Genomic DNA, 16,914 nt, shown 5'->3' on the forward strand with positions numbered 1-16,914 from the left:
CCGCAAGCAAGATTCCCTGGCCACTATGGCCGGTCTCCAACAGAGGTGCCCTGCCCCAGAACCTGGGGTCCATCAAGTGGTACTTGGCCGCAGAACAGCGGTCCATAAAGTGGTACATCAATGCAATGCATGCTGGTTGAGAGGGTCCTGGCACACAAGACGACCTCCGCACGCTCCCCTCAACACCCAGTGGCACACAGTCCTCAGGTGGGAGACAAAAGGGGGGGAAAGACAGTTGAGCGAGGGGTAAGGTCACAAGGGTACACATCAAACAAGGCAATGCAAGGCGAAGTGCGTATGGAGAGTGAAGTGAGAAAGCTCGTCCCTACCGTACGTCACCCCCCCCCCCCCCCCGTCACCTTCTCTACCCTTGCCCTTACCCCATATTTACAAAATCTACACCTTTACAAATCCGTCGCTACCGTCACATCTTCCCCATATTTCCCCTACACCAAATTCGTCTCCACAATCCCTCTATCCAAAATTTGCCATCACCCAATTCATCATCAACCCTCATAAGGAGGAAGAGATGGAACATCAAGGCACAATGTCACACCCACGTCATGATGCGTCTCACATTCCAACATTTGCATCAATAAAAATAATAAAAACCACCTGGCATGGTGTGGAGTACCTGTCACCTCAGGTGAGTGGATGCAGATGGTGCAAGGAGATTTTCATCCTAACTACTTTCTAAATGACATTAACACGCTTTACACTACCCGGGGTCTTTCCCTGCCAATCCATTGGCCAACTTACACTATGGGTTCTAAAAACCAATTCCCATTGACCAAACTGTGGTGCTTCTCCATTTTGGGGTCTCACTCCCCCGATTCATCTCCCGGTGCCCTTGCACAATTTCTGGGCTGAGACGTGTAGCTCTCCCAGCAGGTCTACCCACCTGCACACCTCCACCACTGCAGTTGCCACCCGAGCTTACCTAGCTCCTCACCCTAACCTAACTAACTGGGGAAGGCCCCTCCTGGCTCTGTCACCCCACTCGGTGCTCTCTGGCACTGGGCTACCCGGGTCCGTCCTCCGGATCCTCGGGCCCCATCCACAACTACCGGCTCCCAGAGCCCACCTGCGGCCTCACCTGGCCGACATCCTCACAGTGGTGGAGTGCCCAAACCAACTACACACACTAACAGGCTACACGCCCAGCCATTTCCACAACACTAATGCACCCATTCAAATACCATTCTTTTACCCGCACCACAGATGCCAATATCCAACCACAATTTACCTGTTCCCTCTACCTAACACTTACACTACCCGCCCCGGGTATTCGTGATGGGGGTCCATCCTTCCCCCATTCACACCTTCGCACCATCCACTCCACTCCACAATTTCCACCATACTCACTCCACGACCATCCATTCCAATACTTCATATATTCCACACTCCATGTATTCCACACAACCATTCTCCATACACCTGTTGTTGCACACCTGTGCACTCTTACCTGGTGCCACCTGCACCCTCCTTCCTTCCTGGGCCATTTCTTCAATACAACTCACATCACTATCACTCACTCATACACTGCTCCATACACCTGTTCAGTTGCACACCTGTGCAATCACACCTGTTCACCATACACATGGCATCATCTAATCTACCTGGTGCCCTGCTAACTTAGTGCTCCCCGTCTTCCCTTTAAACTAAGCACATACCACGTCATTATCATCCACACTACACTCTCTGCGTCCCCACTACAGGTGTCATTGTCACTACCTAATCTTAACGTTATCTAAGGTCATCTTCTAGGTCCCTACACATTATCCAATCCCTCACTCGGCGAGCTTACACTGCCATAAACCCCATAAACTAGTGCTCCTTTGCCCCCGTTGTGAGGGATGACAGAGTTGCCACCCCACCACATCGGGGACGTCCCACTATCAATTTTGCTTACCAAATTCCAACCAATCAAAAATTTGCCGATCACTATCAATCATCTGCCAATCATTACTGCCAATCCTTTGCCAATCAGCAAATTTTGCCTTTTTCTAATTTTGGGTCCAAAACACTAACCTCATCACCCGTCTACTTACTAGATCCTCTCGGTGCGCCAATTCACTTCTAAAGCTCGGCTTCGCACAGCCGAGCAATGAATGCGGGTTGTTTGGTGCCGGCGGCTGGATGCGTCCGACACTCGGTGCAGGGAAGGAGGTTTACCCGGGCCGAGATCCCACGCACCACCTCGGCACGGAGCCATCCCATGGCCCAATCTCGACCTGCCGGAACGCCTCAACAAAAAGGGGTCGCCATGACGACCCTTCCTATCGGGCTGCCCGCTCCGCCTAGTGGAGCACGGACACGGCCGTTCCAAGCGCGGCCCAGCGTGGATCACGTACGGCGGTCCTTTCGAACCCGCCGTGGTTCGGATCCCCGCTGGCCCTCGTGGCACGCGAAACCCGGCACGCTGGCCCGATTCGGCTATAAGTCGCTCTAACCGCTAACCCGGTTACCGTCGATGCCTCACCTGCATGCTTACACCCCGCAGCCCGTTCCTTGCTCATACATCCAGCTGTTTCCATGCTCCTCGCATTGCACCTTCTCTTACACACCTTGGTACACTCATTCCACTCACAGACTTGGTCACACACCTGACCACCGAACACCTTTGCACACACTCGTCGTTCGCACACCTCACCAACACACCTCTTCGCGCCCCCTCCTCGGTCACCTCCTCTGTGATAATCACAGGTGTGCTCTCACTCACACACCCCACCATGTGCCTCACTACCAACTCAAGTGTGCATTCCCACACACGCTCTACCATTCCAGGTGTGCATCCCTCCATTCCAGGTGTACATCCTCTCTCACCTGTCACAACCAACTCACGCTCCGTGTCACTCTCACTACTTTCACCACCACTCTTGACAGTGCACTCACCCTTACTCTCGACAGCGCACTCTTTCCTCATGCACCTGTCCATTACACACCTTTCTCACGCATCCTCTCGCGCACACTCTCCCGTTACTTCCTCCGTAACACTCACCACAGGTGTACATGCTTCCGTTACATCCTTTGTAACACTCCCCACTACGCGCTTCCATGTGCTCCCTCGCACACGCGCTACGACCGACTCACTCTCGACACCACACTCTCTCCTTGGCACGCACTTTTTCCTCACACACCCCAGAGTCGGACATTCTCGCACACCTCCTCTTTCGCACACCGTACCCATCACACACTTCACCAACGGCCTCTCACGAACACCCGGATCCAAATCAACCCCCAAGCCGACTGAAGCTCCCCTCACATCATGTACATTTCCTCGTATATCGCCACTCACCTTGGCACCTCGTCTTCGCACCTCCTTCGCCACCTGCAACCTCTTTATTTGGTTAGTGAGCACACCATTATGAGTTGAGCACCGACCTTGTACATATTCCATCACCTCCTCCTGTATTTCTCTCTTAGTTTCTGTCCTCTTCTTAATTTCACTCACCTCTTCTTCCACTTCCTCTAATTTTTGCTTCACCTCTTTTATTTCCCGGTGCGTCTCCTCAAGTTCGTCCTCTAAGGCTATTTTGACCGTCTCTATGTGCGTCCTCACCTCTCGGTCCTTCGTCTCCATCACCTCTGTCACCTCGTCCAACCTCATTGTCAGTCCCTCACGTACCATCTGACATTGCCTCTGTGTCGCTATTAAGTCATTTTTAATTTATTTTTGTGTCGCCTTTAACCCTCCTAGTACCGCAGTGTTCCTTTGAACCTGCTCCGTTAGTTCTTTTTGTCCCTCCGTCAGCTGTTCCACCTCCTCCGTCAGATCTTCTATGCCCCCTTGTAACTTTGCCGTATTATTCCTCACCTCTTTCTCCATACGCTTTTCACCTCGCTTTACCTCCTCGTGTACCCCCGAGACCTCCTCACTTACACCTCGTCATATCTCCTCCTTCATCTCCTCCCTCTCTTTTGTGGATGCCACCCTCATCTGTCCCAATTCATCCCTCTGAGCATCCAATTTGGTTTCTACCCCGATATTTACCTCCTCTATCTGCTCTCCCATTTGTTTAATTTATCAGGCGGATTGCTCCCCTATCTCCCGCAATTTGTCTTCCATCCTATCTTCTAACCCCCTCAACCCATTTTTCACCTCTTTTATTCCGTTGTCTAACCCCTCAAATTTAGCTTCTAGCCGTTCCCCCATTTCTCCCATTTTGCCCCCCATTTCTCCCATTTGGCCCCCCATTTGCTCACCCTGAGCATCCATCCGGTTCCCCATTTCGCCCCCCAATCGCTCACTATCAGCCCTCGCTTCGTCCCTCATTACCCCCAATTGCTCACTCTGAGCCCTCACTTCGTCCCTTATTTCCTCACCCATTTTGGCTTCCAATCGCTCACTCTGAGCCCTCGCTTCGTCCCTTATTTGCTCACCCATTTTGGCTTCCAATCGCTCACTATTCTTGTCCATAAGGGCCTTCATTTGTATCATAAAAAGGTTCAAATCCACCGGTGGCGCTGCTACGGTCGCGGGCGCGGCAAAATTTGGTGCCGCTACACCCACGTGCGCGAGGACGCCATTTTGTGCGCCTGAAACCTCCTCAACCACCTCCTCCATATACATTTCCCCGAGGTCCTGGGTCGATTCTACCCCGTCTATCTCTCCCACCGGCATCCCGTCGCCTTGACCAGCCATGGCGCGATTTCAAAATTCGGGTTTTGTAAAACAAAAGCAATTTCGGTACTTTGTAATTTTGAGCGCGTTAAACGCTTCAGGTCCGAATCCGACACACCTGACACCAATTGTTACGGTTTGCGGTTAAGGATGTTGTTTGCCGAGCGAAGGCACCGCGACCTAACAGTTTTTCCCCGACTCACCCGATTCACCCAGACGTTGGCCGTATCGCGCCACAGCTATTCAATATGGAAACCTCTAAAGCGAACGAATGTAAAGAGGAAGAAGAAGAAGATGTACGGAGGAATAACAGGTTTTATTAATTATTTTCACAAGCCAAAGCAAAGAGAGCAGTTGGTTATATACAGAAAATGGAAGGAGCAGGCACACAGTGAAATCTTTAGCTTACCTATACAAGCTTAATTAATAAACCTCAGGACAATGTTAAAGACAGACGGACGATCACACTTACACGGGGAAATGCAGGCAGGAATGAATGGCTTGGAGATGGGTGGCTTTTAGAGGCAAGGAGGGTTCAGTGGGTACTGGGCACGGTCGGGCCAGAAGGCACCGCCGTCAAGAAGCCGAGCTTTGGTCCCAAACTGCGCGGGCGAAGTTCCTTTCTCTGTACTGCTGCCTCGTGCGCTCCTTGCATTGCCCCGGTCCGCTTTTCCTGCAGCGCGGCACGTCTCACGGCGGCTCGGTCACACCTGCTCGTCTCCAGCGCATCTCCTGGACCCATCTCCGTAAAAGCTCATCTCGTATCTGCTTGGGAGCGTCCCGCGGCGGGTTATATAGGCCCCGCCCTTCACCCTTTTCGAACCTTCCCCAAACGTTCTCTCTCCGCCCTCTCAAGCCAAACCTCCTTGTTCTGGGTTGGATGAGCGGGGCCGACTTACTCCTCCCCTCTATGACGAGGTGGGGACCCGCCTTTCTTCTTCGGCGTTACCTCGTGCGTAATGGAGTCAAATGCAGCAAAGTGGACGGCAGATGAAAATGCAGTAAAGTGCCTAAAGAGGCAATTGCAGCAAAGTGGCGAACCTGGCACTTGGAAGCTGCCATGGGGCGTCAGAGGGCCTACTCTTATTTAATTCGGTGCAATGAAGAGTCAAACTAGTGGGAAACACATCCTTAGCCTACACAGAGAATAAGGGACTAACTATTTAAAAGGATATATCGTGTCCTGTGTGTAGGTTTATGGAATTAACTAAGAGGACGAGCTGCGACCATTCTTTACATTACGAGGGTCAGTTACACACAACAAAACCATACTTTTCACATTCGTTACACTTTCTCAAAATTGTTACACTTCTCAAATCCGTTACACTTCTCAAATTCGTTACAATATATATATATTTGTATATATATATATATGGATGTATATATATATATATTGTTACGGTTTTTAGAACCTTCACTGTGTAAATTTTAGTAAATGTTCCCTTATAAATGATCCCCTGTAAATATCCCTATTATTTGGCTTTATTAAAGATCGCACCCTAGTTAGTCCATGTACAACACATAGAGCACCATAGGACCTCATTGTAGTTATCTCATTATTATGTGTTTTAGTTAAGGTTCTGTTCCCAATAGTTGAATCTATGTTGCATTAATCAAATAAGATAGGCCACTTCAATTTCCCCGATCATCTCCCACTCTTCAAAGTGCAGTAGCAGTAGGGCAGCGTTCGCTGCCCCTTGTCTTGGTTCGACTGATGGCCCCAAGCCGCCATTGAACATGCGGTCTCAGGCCGAGGAAAAAGGGGGCAGGACACAAGAACAAGGTGTGGCACATCAACTCACTATCAGAGGTGGAGCCAGCAAGCCCTTGCCGGCCAACCAGGGCCGAGGTGAGCCGACCGGTATGCGTGTCATAGGAGCCGGCGGCTGGATACAACGCACAATAAAAGTGGTTGCGAGGGACTGCTTCATCAGATGAGTGAGAGGGAGATAAGTGTGAAGGTCCAGAGTGCAAGGTACCAAGGAGAACACGCTGAGAGTGGGTCCGTTGGCAACGACAATCTCGCCATATATTCACATTGTCAGACCGCGTAAAACTAATACGTGCAGCTGCCGCCGGGTTTCGCCTCAAGCCCGGAGCGTGGACCGGAGCGTGGACTGGAGCAGACCTCGACGCTGCGCATCGACCCGGACCTTCCTGCCCTGCCGTCTGCCTGGACCTTCTCCTCCTTCCAGCCATTCCTTCCCGCCATACCCTATTCGTGTGAGTCTGTTTGTTCTGTTTGGGGCGTGTGATAATATAAGACTGTTTTAAGGCTGCCCTGTGTACCTGCTTCTTCCTCTCCTTGTAAATGCCCTTCTTTCATTTCCTCTTCATTTTGTGTACATAATTAATAAATACCTGTTATTCCTTTACTTTGGTTTCTTCTTCCCCCGATCGCTTTAGTCCCTTCCCAATTGAGTACCTGTGGCACGATTTGGCCAACCGCTATAGTCGGGTTTAGTCCTTTTCTTAACGGCCTGAGTCATGGCTCGCTTTGCTCGGTGTGTCCATTACAGCCACGGCTCGGGCTGGGCTCATTTCCTCGCCTACCGGAAGGCGCTGGTAATTAGGTAGTCGGACGGATTGGGCTTACAACGCTACTCCCCGCTGACCGGAAGTGACGTCATTGCTCCAGGACTCGGACGACCAGTGTGATAGACGAGGGGATTAAACCCCCCTCGGTAAGGGGAGTGCCGAAACCGAGATCCGTAACAATTGGTGTCAGGAGTGTGGGATTTGGACCCGAACCAAATTTTTAAAACATCTGAGAAATTTGGTCAAAAATTTGAGCGGCCGAAATTTTTATTAAGATCTTAAATTTAAATCGTGCCATGGATGATCAAGGCGATCGGGTGCCAGTAGGGGAGATAGAGGAGGGTAGAGGCAACCCAGGACCCCAGGGAACAATTAGAGGAGGTGGAAGAGGGGGTTGAAGAAGGTGTGGTAGAGGGGGTTGCAGGCACACAAAATGGCGGCACCTCGCACATGGCGACGAGGGTCGCGCCCACGGCGCAAGTAAGAGTCATGGATATGCAATCCTTCATGGCGCAATTCATGGCAGAAATGAGAGAGATGGGGAACCAATCAAAACGGCAAATAATTAATGCCCAAAAGAATGACATGAATAAAATAAATGGGAGGATGGACATCCAAGAAAAAAAAATGGATGCACAAACTAACCAAATTGGGGGATTAAGGAAAGAGATGGGAGAAATTAGGGCTGATAGTGAGGGAATGGAAAGTAGAATGGGGGAGCGATTAGACAACAAAATTGGGGGGCTAGGGGGAAAATTGGGGGGCAGAATTGGCCAAGCCAAATAAATTAATGAGGGGTTAGCGAGGGGGCAAGCCAGGTATGAGATAAAGCAGGTGGAGAGGGAGAGAGACCGCAGAGTGGGCGAAGAGGTCGCGGGGGTGCACGACGAGGTAGCGCGACTTGAGGAGTGCAAGAAAAGCGAGTTGGAGCAAAGCGCAGGTAACTGGACCGGGGTAGAGATCGCGACCTGGGGTATGGGGAAGACGGCGACCGCTGAGGTAGAAAGGAAAATTTTGTTAGTGCCAGTGGCCGTCGAGAGAAAGGGAAAAGAATTAATTCAAATGAGAAAAGGAATAGTCGGAATTGAAATTGAAAAGACGACAGAGGTAGCCCATGAATTGGAGGGAGGAATGGAAGACATGCAAAGTCTCGGATCACACCTTGATGCTGTGCTTAACCCAAATGAAAGTTTTCAGGTGTTGGAGCGAAGAGGAAGAAGCGCCCAGGCGAGTCGGCCTGTATATTGTGTGGGGGGATTTTGCAGGAGGATGTTTGGCGCAAAAAGAATTTTCGCGTGCTTGGGATCGAGACGGCACCCGGGCGTTGGTGGAGGGTCCCTTGTGAGTGGTGTGAGTGGAAATGGTGTGCTTGTGAGGAAAAAGTGTGCGTCGGAGGGTGAGTGTGTGACAGAGTATGGGAGGGATACTGGGTGCGAGAGCGAATGCACGTCGGAGGGTATGTGCGAAACCGAGTGTACGGAGTGCGACACGGAGAGTGAGCTGGTTGTGGCGCGTGTACGGGAGGGCACATCGGAGCGCGTGATGGGGAGTGTTACAGAGGATGTAACTGGAGAGTGTGCGCAAGAGTTGGCGCGATAGTGTGCGGTGATGATTGGGTGTGCAGAAGTGTGCACCCCCGTGGTGAGTGTTACAGAGGATGTAAACGGAGAGTGTGCGCAAGACGTTGCGTGAGGAGGGGTGTTAATGAAGTGTGCAAACGACGAGTGTGCGAGGAGGTGTGCGGTGGTCAGGTGTGTGACGAAGTCTGTGAGCGAAATGAGTGTGCCTGGGTGGTGTGCACGGAGAGAGAGTGCAGTGACGAAATGTGCGGAGTGTATGGAGACACCTGGATGTGTGAATAAGGAATGCAATGCGTGGTGTGAGCATGCAAGTGAAGCATCAACGTTGAACGGGGCAGCGGTTAGGCCGATGTATAGCCGGCGCGAGCCCTCGGTCCGTGCCGGGCTTTGTGTACTGCTGGAACCGGCGGGGATCGGTGTCACGTCGCTCCTGTTCGGAGCGTCGTGCACGATTCGGGCCGGGCCCTGCCCCGCACGGTCGAGTCCGCGCTTTGCCGGGCAAGGCGACCGGCCCGGTTTGAGGGGAGGTAGGAGGGGTCGGAACGGCGCCCCCTTGTGGTGGCGGCGTTCCACCCGGAAAGGCTGGCCCACCGCGCATGGGAGCGAAAGGCCCCATGCCGGGATGGTGCTTTAAACTTTGGCCCGACGAAACCTCCTCCCCTGAATCGGATGCCGGACGGACCCAACCGCAGGAGACCAAACCACCCGCATTCATTGCTCGGCTTTGCGAAACTGAGTTTTGAAAATGTAATGACGTACCAAGAGGCTCAGAATAATGGACGATTAGGGGTAGCAGTAAAAATGATTGGCAGTAATGATTGGCAAATTTGATGGGTAAAAATGATTGGCAGTAAGGATTGGCAAATTTGATTGGGAAAATTTGATGGGCAAAATTTGATGGGTATATGGTATAATGGGAGATGCCCGATGTGGAGGGATGGCAACTCTGCCATCCCTCCCATCCTGCCAGGGCACATGAGCATTAGTTTATGGGGTGGCTGTGCAAAACTAGCCCGGGAGGGTTAGGATAAAATGATAGGGATTTAGAGATGACAGTAGGTAACTAGATTTAAGTAGCGACATGATACCTGTCGAGGGGACGTAGAATAGCTTAGATGGTTGTTAATGACGTGGTATGTGCTTAGTTTAAAGGGAAGACGGTGAGCACCAAGTTAGAGGGAAACCAGGTAGCCAGATGATGCAGTTGTGTTTGTCGTGAGAGTGATTAAATGAGGAATTGGTATGAAAGTGCACGGTAGTGCTGGTTATGAAATGAGGCAATGCTCGTGAATGATGTGTGTGTGTGAAAGTGAATGAGCAGAGCATTGTGGACATGTGAGTAATTGTGATTGTGCATTGAGTTGAGTGTATTGCATTGAATGAATGAGCCTGGGAGGAAAGGAGGGTGCAAGTCCCACCAGGTGTGCAGGTGACACCAGGTGTGTGGGCACAGGTGTGCAAGCGAAGCACAGGTGTATGGAGAATGGTTGTGTAGAATAGCTAGTATGGAGTAGATGGTCTGGAGTGAATGGAGTATGGAATAAATGGACTTTGGAATAAATGGAGTATGGAATGGATGGTGTGGAGTGAGTAGTGTGGAATACGTGGAGTGGAGTGCTTGGTGCGAAAGGAGTGGATGGGGAAGATGGACCCCTTCACGAATACCCGGGGAGGGTAGTTTAAAAGTAGGTAGAGGGAGTAGGTAAATTGTGGTTGGATATTGGCATCTGTGGTGCGAGTAGTTGCACAGAGTGTTGGATGGGTTCATTAGTGGAGTCAATTGGCTGGGCGTGTGGCCTGTTAGTGAGTGTGATTGGTTGAGCACTCCGCCACTGTTAGGATGTCGGCCAGGTGATGCCGCAGGTAGGCTCTGGGAGCCAGTAGAGTTGTTCAATGGGGCCCGAGGATCCAGAGGACGGACCCGGGTAGCCCGACGCCAGAGAGGGCGGTAGTGGGGTGAGAGCGCCAGAGGACCTTCCCGTAGGTAGGTTAGGGTAAGGAGCAGGTAAGCTCGGAGACAACTGCAGTGGCGGAGGTGTGCAGGTGAGCGGACCTGCTGGGAGCGCCACATGACCCAACCCGGAAATTGTGCGAAGGCACAGGGTGAAGAATCGGGGGAGTGAGACCCCAAATTGGTGAGCACCACAGTTTGGTCAATGGGAGTTCAGTTCTTAGAACCACATAGTGTAAGATGGCCATTGGTTTGGCAGGGAAAGACCCCGGGAAGAGTAAGTGCGTTAAAGTCATTTAGGAGGTAGTTAGGAGAAAATCTCTTCACGCCATCTACATCCACTCACCAAGGTGACAAGACTCCACACCACCAGTTTGAGCAAATGTTTGGAATGGTGAGATGCATCATGATGTGGGGGTGACATTGTGCTTGTTGTTCCATCTCTTCCTCCTTAGGAGGAAATGATGAGAAATTGGGCTTGATGGCAAATTTGGTTAGAGGGATTGTGGACGAATTTGGTATTAGGGGAGATATGGGAAAGACAGGACAATAGAGACGGAATTGGTAAATGTGTAGAATTTTGTAAATACGGGGTAAGGGCAAGGGTAGGGTAGGTGACAGGGGGGGGGGGGGTGACGTACAGTAGGGATGAGTTTTCTCCGCTCGCTCCCATGCGCACCTCATCTTGCATTACCTTGTATTAATGTGTACCCTTGCAACCTTGCCCTGATGCTTGCTGTGTCCTTCCTTCCCCACTCACGGCTTGTTCTTTTGGGTCCGGGGGAAGTGCGCAGGTAGCCGCAGTTGTGTGCCCGAACCGCCGCTGCACAGCCTGCCTGGACCAGTACACCACCTTATGGACCGCACGACTTGTGGCCTAGCACCACCATATGGACCACGGTTCTGTGGCCAAGCACCACACTTATGGACCCCACATGTTGGGCCTGGCCCCTCTGCTGGGACCGGCCATGATGGCCAGAGAAAAGCTTGCTTGCGGAACACAGTAAGGTGGCCCCTATGCCATACAGGTAGACCACCCATAGTTGGCCCCTGTTGGCCATAAATAAAAAAATGGATGCGTTGTGTGCCTTTTTATTATTACAAATAGGCAGCAAGCCACAAGAATGAAACATCAAGAAACATCGGGCCAGCAGAACAGGAGCTGACAAGAACAAGGTCATCAGTTTGTTTATTCTTGAAATGTGATCACATGTGTGAAATAAGCACTGGATGGTGCTTTTCGTGCTTTTGGTGCTTTGGTGCTTTGGTGAATTGTAATGCTCTTGTGCTCGGGGGTGCACTGCAATATCAATTGTGCATCCCCGGGCATGTGGGTATGGTGTATCGGTACAGTGCAGTGCATGCTCCTTCCTCTTGCAGAACATCTTTTTGTCTCCCAAAAGACAGGTCCTGGGTTCGCATTGTAAATACCAATTAGTGTCTTGTAAATAATTCTCCCCACTGGCTAAATGTATAGTTTGAAGACCATTCCGCAATTCGGTTAGTCTGTGGGCGTGAGTCTGTTAGGTAGGATGCAACGCAGCAGGGGGACATACATAATTGTTTTAAAACTGTTGCACTCAGGGTAAGCTTAATAGTAGAGGGTGACTACACCTGAGTGTCACATTAAGTTAAAGTTCTTTCGGGCCAGGATGGCCCTGGAGGAGAGACGGGTGCTGTGTTATGGTTTTTAGAACCTTCACTGTGTAAGTTTTAGTAAATGTTCCCTTATAAATGATCCTCTGTAAATATCCCCATTATTTGGTTTTATTAAAGATCGCACCCTAGTTAGTCCCTGTACAACACGTAGAGCACCATAGGACCTCTTTGTAGTTATCTCATTATTATGTGTTTTAGTTAAGGATCTGTTCCCAATAGTTCAATCTACGTTGCATTAATCAAATAAGATAGGCCCCTTCAATTTCCCCGATCATCTCCCGCTCTTCAAAGTGCATTAGCAGTAGGGCAGCGTTCGCTGCCCCTTGTCTTGGTTCGATTGATGGCCCCAAGCCGCCAGTGAACATGCGGTCTCAGGCCGAGGAAAAAGGGGGCGGGACACAAGAACAAGGTGTGGCACGTCAACTCACCATCAGAGGTGGAGCCAGCGAGCCCTTGCCGGCCAACCAGGGCCGAGGTGAGCCGACCGGTAGGCGTGTCATAGGAGCCGGTGGCTGGATACAACAACGCACAATAAAAGCGGTTGTGAGGGACTGCTTCATCAGATGAGTGAGAGGGAGATAAGTGCGAAGGTCCAGAGTGCAAGGTACCAAGGAGAACACGCTGAGAATGGGTCCGTTGGCAATGACAATCTCGCCATATATTCACATTGTCAGACCGCTTGAAACTAATACGTGCAGCTGCCGCTGGGTTTTGCCTCAAGCCCGGAGCGTGGACCAGAGCGTGGACTGGAGCGGACCTCGATGCTGCGCATTGGCCCGGACCTTCCTGCCCTGCCGTCTGCCTGGACCTTCTCCTCCTTCCAGCAATTCCTTCCTGCCATACCCTATTCGTGTGAGTCTGATTGTTCTGTTTGGGGCGTATGATAATATAAGACTGTTTTAAGGCTGCCCTGTGTACCTGCTTCTTCCTCTCCTTGTAAATGCCCTTCTTTCGTTTCCTCTTCATTTCGTGTACATAATTAATAAATACCTGTTATTCCTTTACTTTGGTTTCTTCTTCCCCCGATCGCTTTAGTCCCTTCCCAATTGAGTACCTGTGGCGCGATTTGGCCAACCGCTATAGTCGGTTTTAGTCCTTTTGTTAACGGCCTGAGTTGTGGCTCTCTTCGCTCGGCGTGTCCATTACAGCTGCGGCTCGGGCGGGGCTCATTTCCTCGTTTACCGGAAGGTGCTGGTAATTAGGTAGTAGGACGGATTGGGCTTACAACCCTACTCACCGCTGACCGGAAGTGACGTCATAGCTCCAGGACTCGGATGGCCAGTGTGATCGACGAGGGGATTAAACCCCCCTCAGTAAGGGGAGTGCCGAAACTGAGATCCGTAACAATATATATATGTATATATATATATATACATACATCCATATATATATATATATACATATATATATATATATATATATATGTATATATATATATGTATGTGTATATACACGATATATATATGTATATATATATGTATGTGTATTGAATGAATTTACTCCTATAATTCAACTTTTACTCGTGGCCGTAGAAGATTGACTACTATAATTCCGGTCAGCTTTTAAATGCGAAATGGGCCCGGCCCAGCCGAGGTGGGCCTCGACCGGTCTCGACACCTAGCCTAAAACCTTCCCGGGGTCCGTCCCGACATTTTTTGTACAAGAGGTTTCCTCCTATCTTTCACCGTTCAGGAGATTAGCTTGCGCAGACAAAGAAACAAACAAACAAACAAAAACTTTCTTTTATATACACAAAGAATTAAGTTAAGCACCCCTACACAACGAATTAAGGTAAGCACCCCCTAATATATATTCTTTGTGTATATGTATACATTGGCATATATTCTAAGGTATGTGAGATCAAATAATGATTGGTATGACATTAGTTATTGACGTTATTGACGTTATTGACGTCACTTACACGTTATTGACATTACACGTTATTGACGTTATTGACGTTATTGACGTTATTGACGTTATTGACGCAAAGATCGCTAGAGGTCTTCTCAGAACAATGACTGTACGTTAGAAAACATAAACGTCATCCACACTGTCCGTGATGGACCTATAGCTCCATACTTAAATTGAGGTGAAAATATGCCTAAAATTCCCAAAAAATTTCACCTTATATTATGCTGAATAAAATATTGAAAACAGCATGATTGTTATGTTTTTATGTGACCATAATATCACTTCTCCAGAAAATATAGCAATATCATGGGTATATTACACTGTTTTGACGTCAACAAACTTGTAATGTGCGAGGTTGTAAAAAAACGGGGGGGGGGTGCTTAACTTAATTCTTTGTGTATATATACAATCACGTGAAAAAGTAAGTACACCCTATGTAAAGTTTTGACTTTTTCAACATATTTCAACATACAGCTATTTGATTTTCATTTCAACAATATTGATAGATAAAGGTGATATAAGATAACAAATATCATGAAACATTTACATTTTGTAGTCCATTGTATAATTTAAATAAACATAAATGCAAATTTCGCATGTGGAAAAAGTAAGCACACCCCTACATTTATCACTGCTTCAAATACCTAAAATTAGAATCAGGGGAACCAGCTCAGGAGCAAATGATTAGAACATCGTTAAAGAGGACCTTGGACAAACATGTCTTATTTAAACCTCAGACATTTAGTTTGGTTTGCTCGTTGTTGTTGAAGTGTGCGGCATCACCATGCCTCGATCAAAAGAGCTCTCTGAGGCCTTCAGAAAGAAGGTTATAGATGCCTCCGAGACTGGGAAGGGATTTAAAAAGATCTCCAAACAATTTGAAATCAATCATTCGACTGTCCGGAAGATTATCGACAAGTGGAGAAGATTCCAAACAACTGCCAACTTGTTCAGGCCAAGCCGCCCCAGCAAGGTCAGCCTGAGAGCAGACCGCAAGATGCTGAAAGAAGTCTCCAAGAACCCCAGAATGTCATCACGGGACCTACAGGTAGCTCTTGCCACTGTTGATGTCAAAGAGCACGAGCCTACCATTAGAAAGAGTCTGCACAAATTTGATCTACATGGGAGGTGTGCCAGGAGGAAACCTTTGCTGTCCAGAAAGAACATCAGGGCAAGACTAAAGTTTGTCAATGAACACCTAGGCAAAAACCAGCACTTCTGGAACAATGTGCTCTGGACAGAGGAGTCAAAGGTAGAGCTATTTGGCCACAGTACCAAAAGACATGTTTGGCGAAAACCAAAAACAGCATTTGACCACAAGAACCTGATACCAACTGTAAAGCATGGTGGTGGAAATATTATGCTTTTTGGCAGCTTTGCTGCATCAGGGCCTGGGCAGCTCACCATCATAGAATCCATTATGAATTCTTCATTGTACCAGAGGGTGCTTGAGGATAATGTGAGGCCATCTGTCGGAAAGTTGAAGCTCTGCCGGAGGTGGACCTTGCAACATGACAATGACCCAAAACATACCAGTAAATCCACCAATGAATGGCTGAAAAGAAAGAAATGGAGGTTTCTGAAATGGCCAAGCAAAGCCCGGATCTAAATCCCATCGAGATGTTGTGGGGGGATTTGAAACGAGTTGTGCATGCAAGAAACCCCTCGAATATCGCACAACTGAAAGAATTCTGCATGGATGAGTGGGCAAAAATTTCTCCCAGTCGATGTCAGAGACTGGTAGACAGTTATAAGAAATACCTACTTGAAGTTGTTTCTGCCAAAGGGGGCAATACCACCTATTAGAGCAAAGGGTGTACTTACTTTTTCCACATGCGAAATTTGCATTTATGCTTATTTAAATTATACAATGGACTACAAAATGTAAATGTTTCATGATATTTGTTATATTATATCACCTTTATCTGTCAATATTGTTGAAATGAAACTCAAATAGCTGTATGTTGAAATATGTTGAAAAAGTCAAAACTTTACATGGGGTGTACTTACTTTTTCACGTGACTATATATTTACAGTTCAGTATATACCATTTGCACATGATGTACAATTGAGGAAAATAAATTCTCTCGATCTTGCAATTTGTTTTCATTCGTCTTGAGCTGAACCGTATGTGGATTTTTTTTTCTTCGATCTACGAAATGTGTTATAGTCGTTGTAAACACGTAGGCGTGTCTGGCAAATAATTGAATTGCACAGGCTCGTTACGAAAGACACACTATACGTGCACATCCTATACACCGTGCTCTCGTGCTGCAAACGAGACGGCGTGGCCGACACAGCGCTCTCAGCCCGGGGGGAAAGGCAGGCAGGCGTCGAGCAAGCTGAAAGAGTGCCCCCCGCGCCCCGGTGTTGTGCAGGGCAGAACTTCATGAAACTCGTGACTCGATGTGACACCGCTGGCAAGGCCATCTCCGGCAAGTGTAGCGTGCGTAATTCCGTGCGACTTTAGAACCTTATTTGCAAAGATTAGACTCAAACTTGACGTCTCGGTGACTTTATTCGGGAGACGAATGTCAAATAAGCTCATTGTCCCCCCACCCACTTCTTAAAATTCGTGCATATTTGCTGCTTGGCGGCAGAATCGCGCTCTCACAGCGAGGTTCTCCTTGCACTCCAACGTTCTAGGCCAG

The sequence above is a fragment of the Myxine glutinosa genome, chromosome 1, assembly GCF_964187855.1.
Source record: "Myxine glutinosa chromosome 1, kmMyxGlut1.1, whole genome shotgun sequence".
NCBI lineage: Eukaryota > Metazoa > Chordata > Myxini > Myxiniformes > Myxinidae > Myxine > Myxine glutinosa.